Raw genomic sequence first — 15,000 nt, forward strand, 5'->3', positions numbered from 1 at the left:
CTATCAAAATTCTTAAAAACTTCTAGGCATGCTGTGAATAATTTAGGAAAGATAGGGTCTCCCTGTCTAAATCCTTTCTGAATTTGGAATTTTCTCTCTATCTCTATGTAATTTTAAAATTGCTGTACTTCCTGTATAGATATCTTCAAGTGTTCTAATGTAAGATTCTTCTATTCCTTGTTTTTGAAGGGCTTTCATTACCGCTGAAGTTTTTTTTTTTTTTTTATAAAATCAAACGTTTTCCCATAGTTTATAACTACCATACAAAGTGGTTTGTCATACTCTGTTGTTGAATATCCACTATAAAGGCTTCCTCCCCTCATGGTTGATTAAAGTTTTTCTGTCTTACTATTCGGTCTAACATGATCTTTGTAAACATTTTATATATTACGGAGAGTAAACTTATTGAGCGTTAATTTTTCGGGTCTTTTGTGTCTTCCTTTTGTGAATTGATGTAATTATAAAGTTTTTCTAAGCTGTATGTATAGAGCATTCCAGATATTTGGTGTAGAGTTCATCCAGTTTTACTACTATGAAATCTCCTCCATTTATCATTGAATGAATTGTTAGGCTTTCTTCTCCTGCTGCTTTACCTCTTTTCATACCTTTTAATGCTGTCTTTACTACTCATACTGTTACGTTTGGTACCGACTTAAGTGTTTCATTATTTCTATTGGTGAAGCTATTTCTTATATCATTATTGTATAGCATTGTGTAATAATCCTCAGCAATTTGTATCACTCCATCTCTATTGTTGGTAATATTTCCATTTTCATCCTTTAAAGCAAACAAGTGTTGGCACCCTGTTCCAAGTCTTCTTTTCTTCAATTTGATGCTTCTTCCTTTCTTTAGTGTTTCCTCAATTTTGGTACGATTGTGTTTACGACTATCTTTGGTTTTAAGTTTGTTTATTGTTTTGGATAGTTCTGCTAATTCTATTTCATCGCTCTTGGAGTTTACCCTCATTTCCCATCCTTTCTTTATTAGATTTTTGTTTTTTCCAATAGTTCTCCTTGGTCTTGTTGAGGAACTTTTCCAACAATCTCTTATGCTGATTTCAATAAAAAAATTTGTAAACTTTTGTTCAGTTCTTCTTACTTGCTTCCAATTCATCATGTAGTTGGGAGTATCTATTTTGTATTGCTAAACTAAACTCATCAGATTTTTCTATTACAAGAGTTTATTTTCTTTTTTTGACATTATTTTCCCTTTTTTTCCCTTATATCTAAACAAAATTTGATTCTATTATTGCTTGACTTTAACTTGTTTAACACTGTTTCATCTTTAACTAAATTGACGTTTTCGCTGAGAATAAAATCTATTTAATTTTTTGTTTCTCCATTTGAGCCTTATATATACAGTATATACATATATATATATATATATATATATATATATATATATATATATATATATATATGTATCTATCTATCTATCTATCTATCTATATATATATATATATATATATATATATATATATATATATATATATATATATGTATCCATATATATATATATATTATATATATATATATATATATATATATATATATTTATATATATATATATATATATATATATATATATATATATACTGTATATAAACCTTATATATGTTTATATATACACACACACACACACACACATATATATATATATATATATATATATATATATATATATATATATATATATATGTATGTGTGTGTGTGTGTGTGTGTATTATTTGTATATATATATTTAGTAGGTTATATATATATATATATATATATATATATATATATATATTAAGAGGCAAAAGTTCTGAAACCCCCTTGCAATTTGAGTAGAACTATACCATCGCTTTTATTATTATTATTATTATTATTATTATTATTATTATTATTATCATTATTATTGTTATTATTATTATTACAAGATAAGCTATAACCCTAGTTGGAAAAGCAGGATGCTATGAGTACAAAGGCTCCAACAGGGAAAAATAGCCCAGTAAGGAAAGAGAACAAGGAAATAAATAAACTACAAGCGAAGCCATGAACAATCAAAACAAAATATTTCAAGAACACTAACAACATTAAATTAGACCTTTCATATATAAACTATAAAATCTTTAAAAAACAAGAGGAAGAGAAACAAGATAGAATAGCGTTCCCGAGTGTACCCTATAGTAAGAGAACTCTAACCCAAAACAGTGGAAGACCATGGTACGAAGGCTATGGGACTATCTAAGATTAGACAACAATGGTTTGATTTTGGAGTGTCCTTCTCTTAGAAGAGCTGCTTGCCATAGCTAAAGAGTCTCTTCTACCCTTAACAAGAGGAAAGTAGTTACTGAACAATTATATTGCAGTAGTTAACCTCTTGAGCGAAGATGGATTGTTTTGTTTCTCAGTGTTGTCAGGTGTATGAGGACAGAAGAGAATGCCGTAAGAATAGGCCAGATTTTTCGGTGTATGTGTAGGGAAAAAAAAAGAAAAAAAAAAAAACACGAGTAGTCCACACAGAGAGGGATCCAATGTAGCACTGTCTGACCAGTCAAAGGATCCAATAACTCTCTAGCAGTATTATCTCAAGGGCGCTCTCAAGGGATACTACATAGTGAGTGAGCTAAACAAGATGTAATGAAAAGAATTAATTTTTACGCTTAACAATCTCAAAACAATTTTATTTCTTATATATTTCTTTCTAAAACTTCTTTTTAATCTACCACATTAGCAGGAAGCTCATAGCGCTATTTTTTTCTCCGGTAATTTCTTTGAAAGTATGATTTTTTATATATGAAGACAGACAGAGCCTGTAATTCCTACTTTATTCGAATCCTCTTGTATAGAAAATAATGGCACACTTCTATGATTCTCACGGTTACCAATAACACTTATTCATTGGGACATTATTGCTACACTCCCTCGTTCTTTCGTAACTTTCCTTCATTCATGCATACTTTATATACCTGGTCTTTCACTCAATCATACTATTATAGCACCACTTTACTACAGCATATCACTTGTAATTCCATCTATTCCCGGTGTCCTTCCCTTTTTAAATCTTTAAATTTTAATCCTGGAATCTTGGGTACTTTCCCTTCTTCGGACTTTAATTGCCAGCCCTCTATTCCCAACCGTCCCTTCCATTAGTATTTTGAAACTTACACTAACCCCTTACATACTTTTTATATTCGACTCATCCTCTCTTCTATCTTCAACATTTAATAACTAATAAAATGCACTTCAAAGCCAAAAGTCTTATTCACTTCAGACAGCTTCTCCTTATTTGTTTCTTATATTTTAAAGTCTATTGGCCCTTTTTTCTGTTTTTATATTCTCTAGAACAGCCTTTTATTTTCCCTAAATTTCTTACTGATATTTTCCCTTTATTTCTGTTACTGAAATTAGTTTTTTGCCTTCTCTTATTGTCTTCAGTACTGCTCTATCTATCCTTTGGTATACCTTTATTTAGTACCAACAATGTGTCACACGATCGTACATAGTAACGACATTTCATTTTGTGTATATATTATGCTTGTATCTTTGCTCTCCCCTCTCACTAAAAAGAACCTGAATAAACATGTATCTTTTTCTCATGTTAACTGTTAACCGGTGTGGTATCAGTTGAACAAGAAATTTCCTGTTGCATTGAGTTTTTGTATATAAAGGCTAGTGTCTGCAATAAAGTTACTCAGTTGCTTTCATCCTGCCTTTGAGTCACAACCTTCTCTCGGCCTGTCACGTTGGTGACCCAAGAGGTCGACTCGCTCCTCCCGCCTTCCACCCCCCCTCGCCCTTCCATCATTAGTACTATGGCGGACTCCATGTAAGTTGCCGCCGCCCCATTTAAACTTTCGTCGTTCGCCAGCGGAGAAGCGTTTGCTTGGTTTCAGCGCGCAGATGTCCAGTTCCGCATCAAGGGCGTGACTCGTTCAACCACCAAAGCAGATTATGTTCTCGCTGCGATACCCGAGGACACCTTCCTGGAAATATTTGACTGGCTTTGTGAACAAGGAGACACCCCAATAGAGTATGACGCCCTCAAAACATACCTTCTGCAGCAGTACTCGCCGTCGCCAGCCGCCCGTATAGCAAAGCTTTTTCAGCTCTCTTAACAACCGTTGGGGGACCAAAAGGGCTTTGCTCGCCCTCAGGGAAATGACTAGTATCGCTCGCCTGCAACCTGTCGCAGACGGCTCTCCTCATGAGGTGAACCTACTTCATGCCCTTTGGATACGCTGTTTACCCGAAAATGTACGCGCTGACATACCCGATGTCGATAGTTTACCCATATAGGACTGATGACCAAAGCCGACACCCTTATGGACAGCCACTTCAAGACCTCCACTCCTGACGAAGAGGATGCCTATTCAACGTCAACCGAAGCTGACGTGAATGCTGTAAGACATACACGCCTACCCCGTGATGTGCCGAAGCGGCGACAGAGCCGCCCACCACCCACCACTCGCTCGCGCTCCAACCAACGACTTCTACAGCCACTTACTGCCTCACATCCGCTGCAGTTTTGCTACTACCACACCAGATTCAGGGCAACTGCAAAGAAATGTGCCAAGGATTGTCAGTGGCCAAAAAAACGTGTAAGTAGGCCATCGCTCGTGGCGGTGGCCTCCAGTGTTTCTAATCTTTTCTTTTTACATGATACAGGAACGGTCATGCGATTTTTGGTAGACACGGGTGCTTGTCGTTATCTTTTGCCAAGGGAACTCTTCAGGACACGACGTAGTCTGTGTACATCTGCTGACGTCCGCTTGGTAGCTGCCAACGGATCTGCGATACCCACCTTCGGTTACGAGAACCTCACATTATCGTTTGGAAACAGTAAATTTAATTGGATGTTTCTCGTTGCTGACGTCACATAGCCAATCCTCGGTGCGGATTTCCTTTCTCATTTCCACCTTCTGGTCGATGTTGCCCACCGACGATTGGTCAACGCAGACTCGTACTTGTCGACACCTCTTCAATCCACCCCCTCCAACCTCGCTCTCCACATCAGCGCACCCATGGATGCCTACGCCCACCTCCTCACGTCGTACCCAGAAGTTTTCTGTCCAGAACTTCGCCAAACGCCCATGGCTCCTGCCAAGCACAGTATTTATCACCATATCAAGACGACGGGATCCCCAGTCTTCGCAAAATTCAGACGTCTGGCACCGGAACGATTGGCAGCTGCCAAACAGACGTTCGCCGAAATGGAGGAAATGGGCTTTTGCCAAAAGGCAACTGAAGAAAGACGGCTCCCTCCGTCCGTGCCCCGACCATCAAAGCTCTGCAGGAATTCTTGGGCATGATCAACTATTATCACCGTTTTCTGCCAGCCATTGCCACTATTCTTGCTCCCCTCTACGCCTCCCTCAAGGGCAAGCCAAAGGACCTGAAGTTGGGTCCCCTTCAAGAAGCGGCCTTCTTCAATGCAAAGAAGACCCTATCAACTGCTGCGGCTCTCACTTTCCCTATCACACACGCCTTCTCTCCACCGATGCCAGCGACGTCGCTATTGGCGCAGTACTCGAGCAGGCGGTCAACGGCTCGCCTCACCCAGTGGCCTACTTCAGCAGAAATCTGTCCAAGGCAGAATTGGGTTCTTCTATCTTCGATCGCAAATTGCTGACGGTGCACTTGGCTGTCCGTCACTTTTGCAGCTTCTTAGAAGGTACGCCCTTCCTCATTCGCACAGACCACATGCCTCTGGTGCGTGCCTTCACTCGACATTCTGACGCCTGGTCCGCCCGTCAACGCCGACATCTCTCCGCCGTGACTGAATACAATTGCACCCTTCAAACGTCCTTGGGAAAATGAATCCCGTTGCCGATGCCCTGTCAAGAAACACGTTGGCTGCCGTTCAACTGGGATTGGATTACAACGCCTTGGCTGAAGCCCAACAACAGGATCCAGAGTATCAAGCATGTAGGACATCCTGCACGTCCATCCTTTGGGAAGACTTCCCCCTGGAAGACTCCATCGCCACCCTCCTCTGTGACGTCAGTACTAGTAGACCGCGACCTTGGATTCCTGCTCCCATGCGCCGGCAGGTGTTTGATTTCATTCACGGCCTTTCGCAGCCCTTGTGCCGTTCTACTGCACAGCTGCTGAAGATGAGGTTCATTTGGCATAGGATTACTAAGAATGCTAAGGATTGGGCCTGCGCCTGTACTTCTTGCCAAACTTCCAAAGTACATCGACACACGGATTCAGGAGTGGGCACCTTTCCTCAACCTCAGCGTCGTTTCGCACACATTCACGTCGACATTGTAGGCCCCCTACCCACATCACAAGGACATCGTTACCTGTTTACTGTCATTGACCGCTCCACTCGGCCTGAAGCTATTCCCATGGAAACTGCAACGTCTGCCTCATGTACATCTACTTTACTCTCAGGATGGATTGTAAGATTTGGTATCCCTGAGTATATTATTTCTGACAGGACTACCACTTTCACCTCTCAATTGTGAACATCATTAGCGAATCTCCTGGGCATCACCCTACATCAGACAACTGCCTACAACCCTGTTGCCAATGGATTGGTTGAACGTTTTCATCGCACCCTCAAAGCAGCTTTGATGTCCCGCTGCAAGGACTCCAACTGGTTTACTCAGCTTCCCTGTGTCCTGCTGGGACTAAGGACCACTCCTAAAGACACCCTTGAGGTCTCGGCAGAGAAAATGGTGTATGGCGACCCGTTGGTCAACCCTGCCGAATTTTTTCCTTCTACAACCTCCTCTGACGATTTCCAGCGCATACGTCACGTCGTGGGAAAATTTACTCCATGCCGCCAGACTTACAAGCCCCCAGCAATGCATCACATACCGACAGACTTGCACTCTGCAACGACGTCTTCCTGCGCAACGACACTAGTAAGCCACCACTAACGCCCCCTTACATGGGCCCTTCCCTTGTGATCCGACGCAGTCTAGAAGCATTCCTACTAAACATTCGTGACAAAGAAGACTGGGTCTCCATTGATTGTCTAAAACCTGCTTATCTCCTGCCAGATGACCCGCCTACAGTTCGCCTTTCTAGATCAGGGCGCCCTATTCAACATGTACAGTGTGTAATTTTTAGGGGGGGAGTCATGTACCAACCATGTGTCACACAATCGTACACAGTAACGAAATTTCATTTTGTGTATATATTATGCTTGTATCTTCGCTCTCCCCTCGCACTAAAAAGAACCTGAATAAACATGCATCTTTTTCTCATCGTTAACTGTTAACTGGTGTGGTATCAGTTGAACAAGAAATTTTCTGTTGCACTGAGTTTTTGTATATAAAGGCGGGTGTATGTAATAAAGTTACTCAGTTGCTTTCCTCCTGCCTTTGAGTCACAACCTTCTATCGGCTCGTCACAGTGTGATCTTTTCAATGATGCGTTTGCGCTTCAAGTTATTACTTTTTTATTCTTTGGGAAACATTTCATTCCTCATCCCACTTTTTCTGTTTCTATTCCTTATCCTTCCCTAAATGCCTAAATAATTTCCGTTTTTTGCTTGTTACTTTAAAACCTTTCCATTTTTATTTTATTTATTTTTTTTTTCTACATATCCTTTGTCTACTTATTTCACTTTTCTGTGTACTATATCTATTTCATTATTATATTTTTTTATTTCTACTTATCTTTCATCGATTCACTTGTTTTGATTACATCAACAGACATGTTTTACGCCTTGTCCTTCATCTATTTGATATTTCTCTTCATCTAATTTGTCAAATACGCCTCCCTTTGTTCTTTTTCTTATCATTATATCATTCATCTTTTTCTTCCATTTTCTTAGTACAACTACTTTCTCTAGCATACCTTTCCCAACCATTGTTTTCTACCAATGACTTTTATTTGTTGATTTGATTCTACTGTATATCAAAATCGCTCATAAAAGAATCAGATTTTTACAAACATTAAATTTCACTCCAGTCCTTTCTCCTACAACGTTTCTTGTATCATAATCAAGTTTAACCATATAATTCGAAAACTATCCATTAGCAATCGTTTACTTGGCCCTAGTATTCCTGACGTTACAAGTTATGCCCCTTCCTAGTAATACACATTCAAGCTACTCCAGGCACAATTACTTTTGATAGTTTTCTTTTCTGTTCACATTACTCTTTAACCTTAATCTTACTTAAGAAAAAAGCATCTAGTTTTTTATCCTCAAACAAATATATTTCCTTTGGTCTACACTACAATAAGAATCTCTGTACTAAATATGTCTTCTTCGTCAGATTTTCGCCGTATCAGTTTAGGATTGGGCAGCAGACCACATTTCCCCAACCAACAGGTGGCTTTCACCCCTTGCATAGCAGTGAAATCAACAAGGCTTTCACTTCATATATAGCAATGAAATCGAGTAGGCTTTCACCCTTTGTATGGTAGTGAAATCAACAAGGATTTCACCCCATGCATAGCAGTGAAATCATCAAGGCTTTTACCTCATGTATAGCAATGAAATCGACAAGGTATTCACCCTATGTATAGAAGGGAAATTAACAAGGCTTCCACCCCATGAATTGCAGTAAAATCATCAATGCTTTCACCCCATGCATAGCAGTGAAATCAACAAGGCTTTCACCTCATGTATAGTAATGAAATCGACAAGGGCTTCATCCTGTGTATAGTTGTAAAAGGGAATTGACAAGGCTTTCACCCCATGCATAGCAGTTAAATCAACAAGGCTTTCACCCTATGTATTGCAATGAAATCGACAAGGGTTTCATCCTGTGTATAGATGTAAAAGGGAATTGACAAGGCTTTCACCCATGCATAGCAGGAAATCAACAAGGCTTTCACCTCATATATGGCAATGAAATCGAATAGGCTTTCAGTCTAGGTATAGTAGTGTATAATTGAAAAGGATTTCATCCCATGCATATCAGTGAAATCAAAAAGGCTTTCCCCTCATGTATAGCAATAAAATCAACAAGGCTTTCACTGTTTGTATAATAGTGTAATTGACAAGGCATTCACCCCATGCATAGCAGTGAAATCACTTAGGCTTTCACCTCATGCATAGCAGTGAAATCGACAAGCCTTTCACCCTATGTATAGTTGTGAAATTAACAAGGCTTTCACCTCATGCATTGCAGTGAAATCAGCAAGGCTTTCACCTCATGTCTAGCAATGAAATTGACAAGGCTTTCACCCTATGTATAATAATTAGATCAACAAGGCTTTCACCCCATACATTGCAGTGAAATCAACAAGACCTTCACCTCGTGTATAGCAATGAATTCGACAAGGATTTCATCCTGTGTATAGTTTTGAAATGGACAAGGCTTTCATCCCATGAATAGCAGTGAAATCAACAAGGCTTTCACCTCACGTATAGCAATGAAATCGACATGACTTTCACAATATGTATAGTAGTAAAACTGACAAGGCTTTCCCCCAATGCATAGAAGCGAAATCCACAAGGCTTTCGCATCATGTATAGCAATGAAATTGACAAGGCTTTCAGACTACATATAGTAGTAAAATTAACAAGGCTTTCATTCTATGCATAACATTGAAATCAACAAGGCTTTAACCCTATGTATGGAAGTGAAATGTTCAAGGCTTTTACCCGATTAATTGCAGTGAAATCAATATGGCTCTCACCTCATGTGTAGTAATGAAATCTACAAGGGTTTCACCCCACATATAGTAGTGAAATTGGCAAGGCTTTCATCCCAAATCTAGTAGTGAAATATATCAACGATTTCACCCCATATATAAGGCTTTCACCCCTATGATAATAATGAAATCGACAGGGCTTGCACCTCATGCATACCAATGAAATCAACAAGGCTTTCTCCCCATGTATAGTAGTCAAATGAACAAAGCTTTCACCCGGTGAATTACAAGGAAATCGACAAGACTTAGACATCCTGTATAGCAATGAAATCAACAAGGCTTCCACACTCTGTATACAAGTAAAATGAACAAGGCTTTCACCCCATGAATTGCAGTGAAATCAATATGACTTTAACCTCATGTATAGCAATGAAATCGATAAGGATTTCACCCCATATATAGTAGTGAAATTGGCAAGGCTTTCACCTCATGTATAGCAATGAAATTGACAAGGCTTTCATCCCAAACCTTGTAGTGAAATGATCAACGATTCCACCCCCATGTATAAGGTTTTCACCCCTATGTATAATAATGAAATAGACAGGGCTTGCACCTCATACATACAAATGAAATCAACAAGGCTTTCTCCCCATGTATAGTAGTGAATTGAACAAGGCTTTCGCCCCAGGAATTACAGTGAGATCGAAAAGACTTAGACATCCTGTATAGCAATGAAATCAACAAGGCTTCCACCCTCTGTATCCTAGTGAAATGAACAAGGCTTTCACCCAATAAATTGCAGTGAAATCAATATGGCTTTAACCTCATGTATAGCAATGAAATCGACAAGTTTCACCCCATATATAGTAGTGAAATTGGCAAGGCTTTCACCTCATGTACAGCAATGAAATTGACAAGGCCTTCACCCCGAACCTTGTAGTGAAGTGATCAACAATTCCAGCCTATGTATAAGACTTTCACCCCTATGTATAATAATGAAATCGACAGGGCTTGCACCTCATGTACACCAATGAAATCAACAAGGGTTTCACATCATGTATATCAATTAAATTGAGAAGGGTTTCACCCAAGCATAAGAGTGATATGAATAAGGCTTTCATCTTATATATAACAATGAAATCGACCAGGCCTTCACACATGTATAACAGTGAAATCGACAAGACTTTCACCCATGTATAGTAGTTAAATCGAGAAGGCTTTTACCTCATTAGCAATGAAATCGACACGGCTTTTTCCTCATTTATAGCAAGGAAATTGACAAGGCTTTCATTCCATGTATGATATGGAAATCGACTAGTCTTTCACATCATGTAAAGCAATGAAATCGACAAGACTCTCAGCTCATGTATAGCAAGAAAATTGACAAGGCTTTCAACGATGTATAGTAGTGAAATCGTCATGGCTTTTACCTCATGCATAGCAATAAAATCGAAAAGGCTGTCACCTCATGTATAGCAAGGAAATTGACAATGCTTTCACCAGTTAATAGCAGTAAAATTGATAAGGCTTTCACCTCATGTATAGTAGTCATATTGAAATCGACAAGTTTTCACCTCATGTATAGCAAGGAAATTGACAAAGGTTTCACCCCATATATATTAGTGGAATCGACAAGGCTTTCTCCTCATGTGAAGGATTTCACCTTATGTATAGCAAGGAAATCAACAAGGGTTTCATCCCATGCATAGCAGTGAAATCGACAAGGTTTTCACCTCATGTATAGCAATGAAATCGACAAGGTTTTAATGCTATTTTTAGCTGTGAAAATGAAATGGCTGTCACCCCATGCATTGCAGTGAAATCGACAAGGATTTCACCTCATGCATAGCAATGAAATCGAAAAGACTTTCTCCGTGTGAACAGTAGTGAAACCAACAAGTCTTTCGCCCCATGCATTGCAGTGAAATAACAAGGCTTTCACGTCATGCATAGCAATGAAATCGACAATGCTTTCACCCTATGTATAGTAGTGAGATCGAAAAGGGTTAAACCCCATGCATAGCAGTGAAATAAACAAAGCTTTCACCTCATGTATAGCAATGAAATCAACTGGAGTTTCATTCAATGTATATTAATAGAATTAACAAGACTTTCACCCTATGCATCGTAGTGAAATCAACAAGGCTTTCACCTTATGTAAAGCAATGAAATCGACAAGGCTTTCACTCTATGCATAGAAGTGAAATTGACAAGGCTTTCACCCAATACAGAGCAGGGAAATCAGCAAGGCTTTCACCACATGTATAACAATAAAATTGACAAGGTTTTCACCTTATGTATGTTAGTGAAATTGACAAGGCTTTCACCCCATGCACAGCAGTGAAATCAGTAAGGATTTCACTTCATGTATTACAATTAATCGAAAAGGCTTTCACCCCATATATAGTAGTGAAATCAACGAAGGTTTCAACTCATGCATTGCAGTGAAATTGACAAGGTTTTCACCCCTGTATAGTAGTGAAATTGAAAAGACTTTCACCCAATGCATAGCAGTGAAACCAATAAAACTTTCACCTCATGGATAACAATGAAATCGACAAGTTTTTTACCCTATATATATCAGTGAAATCAACCTGGCTTTAACCGCATGTATAGCAATGAAATTGACAAGACTTTCACCCCATGTATAGTAGTGAAATTGAAAAGACTTTCAACCAATGCATAGCAGTGAAATCAATAAAACTTTCACCTCATGTATAACAATGAAATCGACATGTCTTTGACCTATATATATATATATATATATATATATATATATATATATATATATATATATATATATATATATATATATATATATATATATATATATATCAGTGGAATCAACCTATATATGTAGTAGTGAAATCGACAGGGCTTTTACCTCATGTATATCAATAAAATCAACAAGGCTGTCTTCTCATATGTAACAGTGATATTGACAAGTCTTTCATCCCATGTGTAGTAGTGAAATCAACAAGGCTTTCACCTTATGTTTAGCAATGAAATCGACAAGGCTTTCATCTCATATATAGCTGTGAATTTGATACAGCTTTCCTCCCATGTATAGCAGGGAAGATAATGTTTTCACATCATATATAGCAAGGAAATTAACAACGCTTTCACCCCATGCATAGTAGCGAAATGGACAGGGCTCTCACCTTATGTATAACAAAGCAATCAACAAGGCTTTCATCCCATGTATAGCAGTGAAATGACAAGGCTTTCACCTCGTAGATCAGTAAAACCGACAAGGCTTTAATACCATGTATAGCAGCGAAATCGAGAAGGCTTTCATACCATGTATAGCAGTGAAATCGACAAGGCTTTCACCTCATATATAGCAAGGAAATTGACAAGATTTTTACCCTATGTATAGTAGTGAAATTGACAAGGCTTTCATCTCATGTACAGCAATGCAATTGACAAGGCTTTCATCCCATATATAGCAATGAAATAGAAAAGGCTTTCATCATATGTATAGCAGTGAAATCGACAAGGCTTTCATATCATGTATAGCAAGGAAATCTACAAGGCTTTCACCTCTTGTATAGCAGAGAAATCGACAGGGCTTTCATTCCATGTATAAGAATGAAATCGACAAGGCTTTCATATCATGTATAGCAGTAAAATTGGCAAGTATATCTTCCCTTGTATGGGAGCGAAATCGACAAGGCTTTCTCCCTGTATAGCAGTGAAATTGACAAGCATATCTTCCCTTGTATGGCAGTGAAATTGACAGGGCTGGCACCTCAGGTATAGCAATGAAAGTGAACAAGGCTTTCATTCCATGTATAGCAGTGAAAATTTGTAAAGCTTTCTTCCCGTTTATAGTGGTGAAATTGACAAGGCTTTCACCTCATGTTTAGCAATGAAATCGACAACACTTTCATCCTATGTACAGCAGTGGTAAAGCTTTCATCACATGTATAGCAGTGGAATCGTCAAGGCTTTCATCCCATGTATAGCAAGACAATTGACAAGGCTTTTACCTGCTGTATAGCAAGAAAATTGTCAAGGCCTTCACCCCATGTATAGTAGTGAAATCGACAGGGCGTTCACCTCATGAAAAGCAATGACATCAACTAGGCTTTCATCTCATGTATAGCACTGAAACTGACAAGGCTTTCACCCCATGTATAGTAGTGAAATCGACAGAGCTTTCATTCCATGTATAGCAGTGATTTTTACAAAGTTTTTACCTCATATATAGCAAGGAAATAGACATGGCTCTCACCCCTTGAATAGTAGTGAAATCTACGAGGCCATCATCCCCTATATAGCAGTAAAATTTATAAGGTTTTTGCCTCATATATTGTAAGGAAATTGACAATGCTCTCACTCCATATATAGTAGTGAAATCGACAGGGCTTTTACCTCATGTATACTAATGAAATCAACAAGACTCTCATCTCATTCATAGCAATAAAATTGACAAGGCTTCCGACCCATGTATAACAGTGAAATCGACAGGAATTTCACCTCATGTATAGCAATGCAATCAACAAGGCTTTCATTTCATTATAGTAATGATATCGATAAGGCTTTCATCCTATGTATAGCAGTGAAACTGACAAGACTTTTATCTCAAATATAGCAGTGAAATTGACAAGGATTTCACCTCAATTATAGCAATAAAATCGACAAGCCTTTTATGCCATGTATAACAATAAAATAAACTAGATTTCATCACATATCTAGCAGTGAAATCGACAGGGCTTTCACTTCATGTATAGCAAGGAAATGAGCAAGGCTTTCTCCCCATGTATAGTAGTGAAATCCACAGGGCGTTCACCCCATGTAAAGCAATGAAATCAATGTCTTTCATCTCATGTATAACAATGAAATTGATAATGCTTTCACCCCATGTATAGTATTGAAATCGGCAGGCTTTCACCTCATGTATAATAATGAAATGAACAAGGCTTTCATCTCATGTATACCAATGAAATCAACAAAGCTTTCATTCCATGTATAACAGTGAAATCGAGAAGGTTTTCACCCAATGTATATTAGTGAAATCGATAGGGCTTTCACCTCATATATAGCAATGATATAAACAAGGCTTTCATCTCACTATAGTAGTGAAATCTGCAGGTCTTTACCTCATGTATAACTATGAAATAAACAAGGCTTTCATCTCATGTATAGCAATGAAATTAACAAGGCTTTCATATCACGTATAGCAATTAAATTAACAAGGCTTTCACCCCATGTATCATAGTGAAATCGACAGAAATTTCACTTCATGTATAGCAATGAAATCATCAAGCCTTTCCTTTCATGTATAGCAAGGAAATCGACAAATCTTTCATCCTATGTATAGTAGTGAAATGACAAGGGTTTCACGTCATGTATAGCAATGAATTCGACAAGGATTTCATCCCATATATAGCAGTGAAATTGACAAGGTTTTCATTCCATGTATAGCAGTGAAATCGAAAAGGCTTTCATC

Source organism: Palaemon carinicauda, chromosome 8 (genome assembly GCF_036898095.1).
Source record: "Palaemon carinicauda isolate YSFRI2023 chromosome 8, ASM3689809v2, whole genome shotgun sequence".
Taxonomy (NCBI): Eukaryota; Metazoa; Arthropoda; class Malacostraca; order Decapoda; family Palaemonidae; genus Palaemon; species Palaemon carinicauda.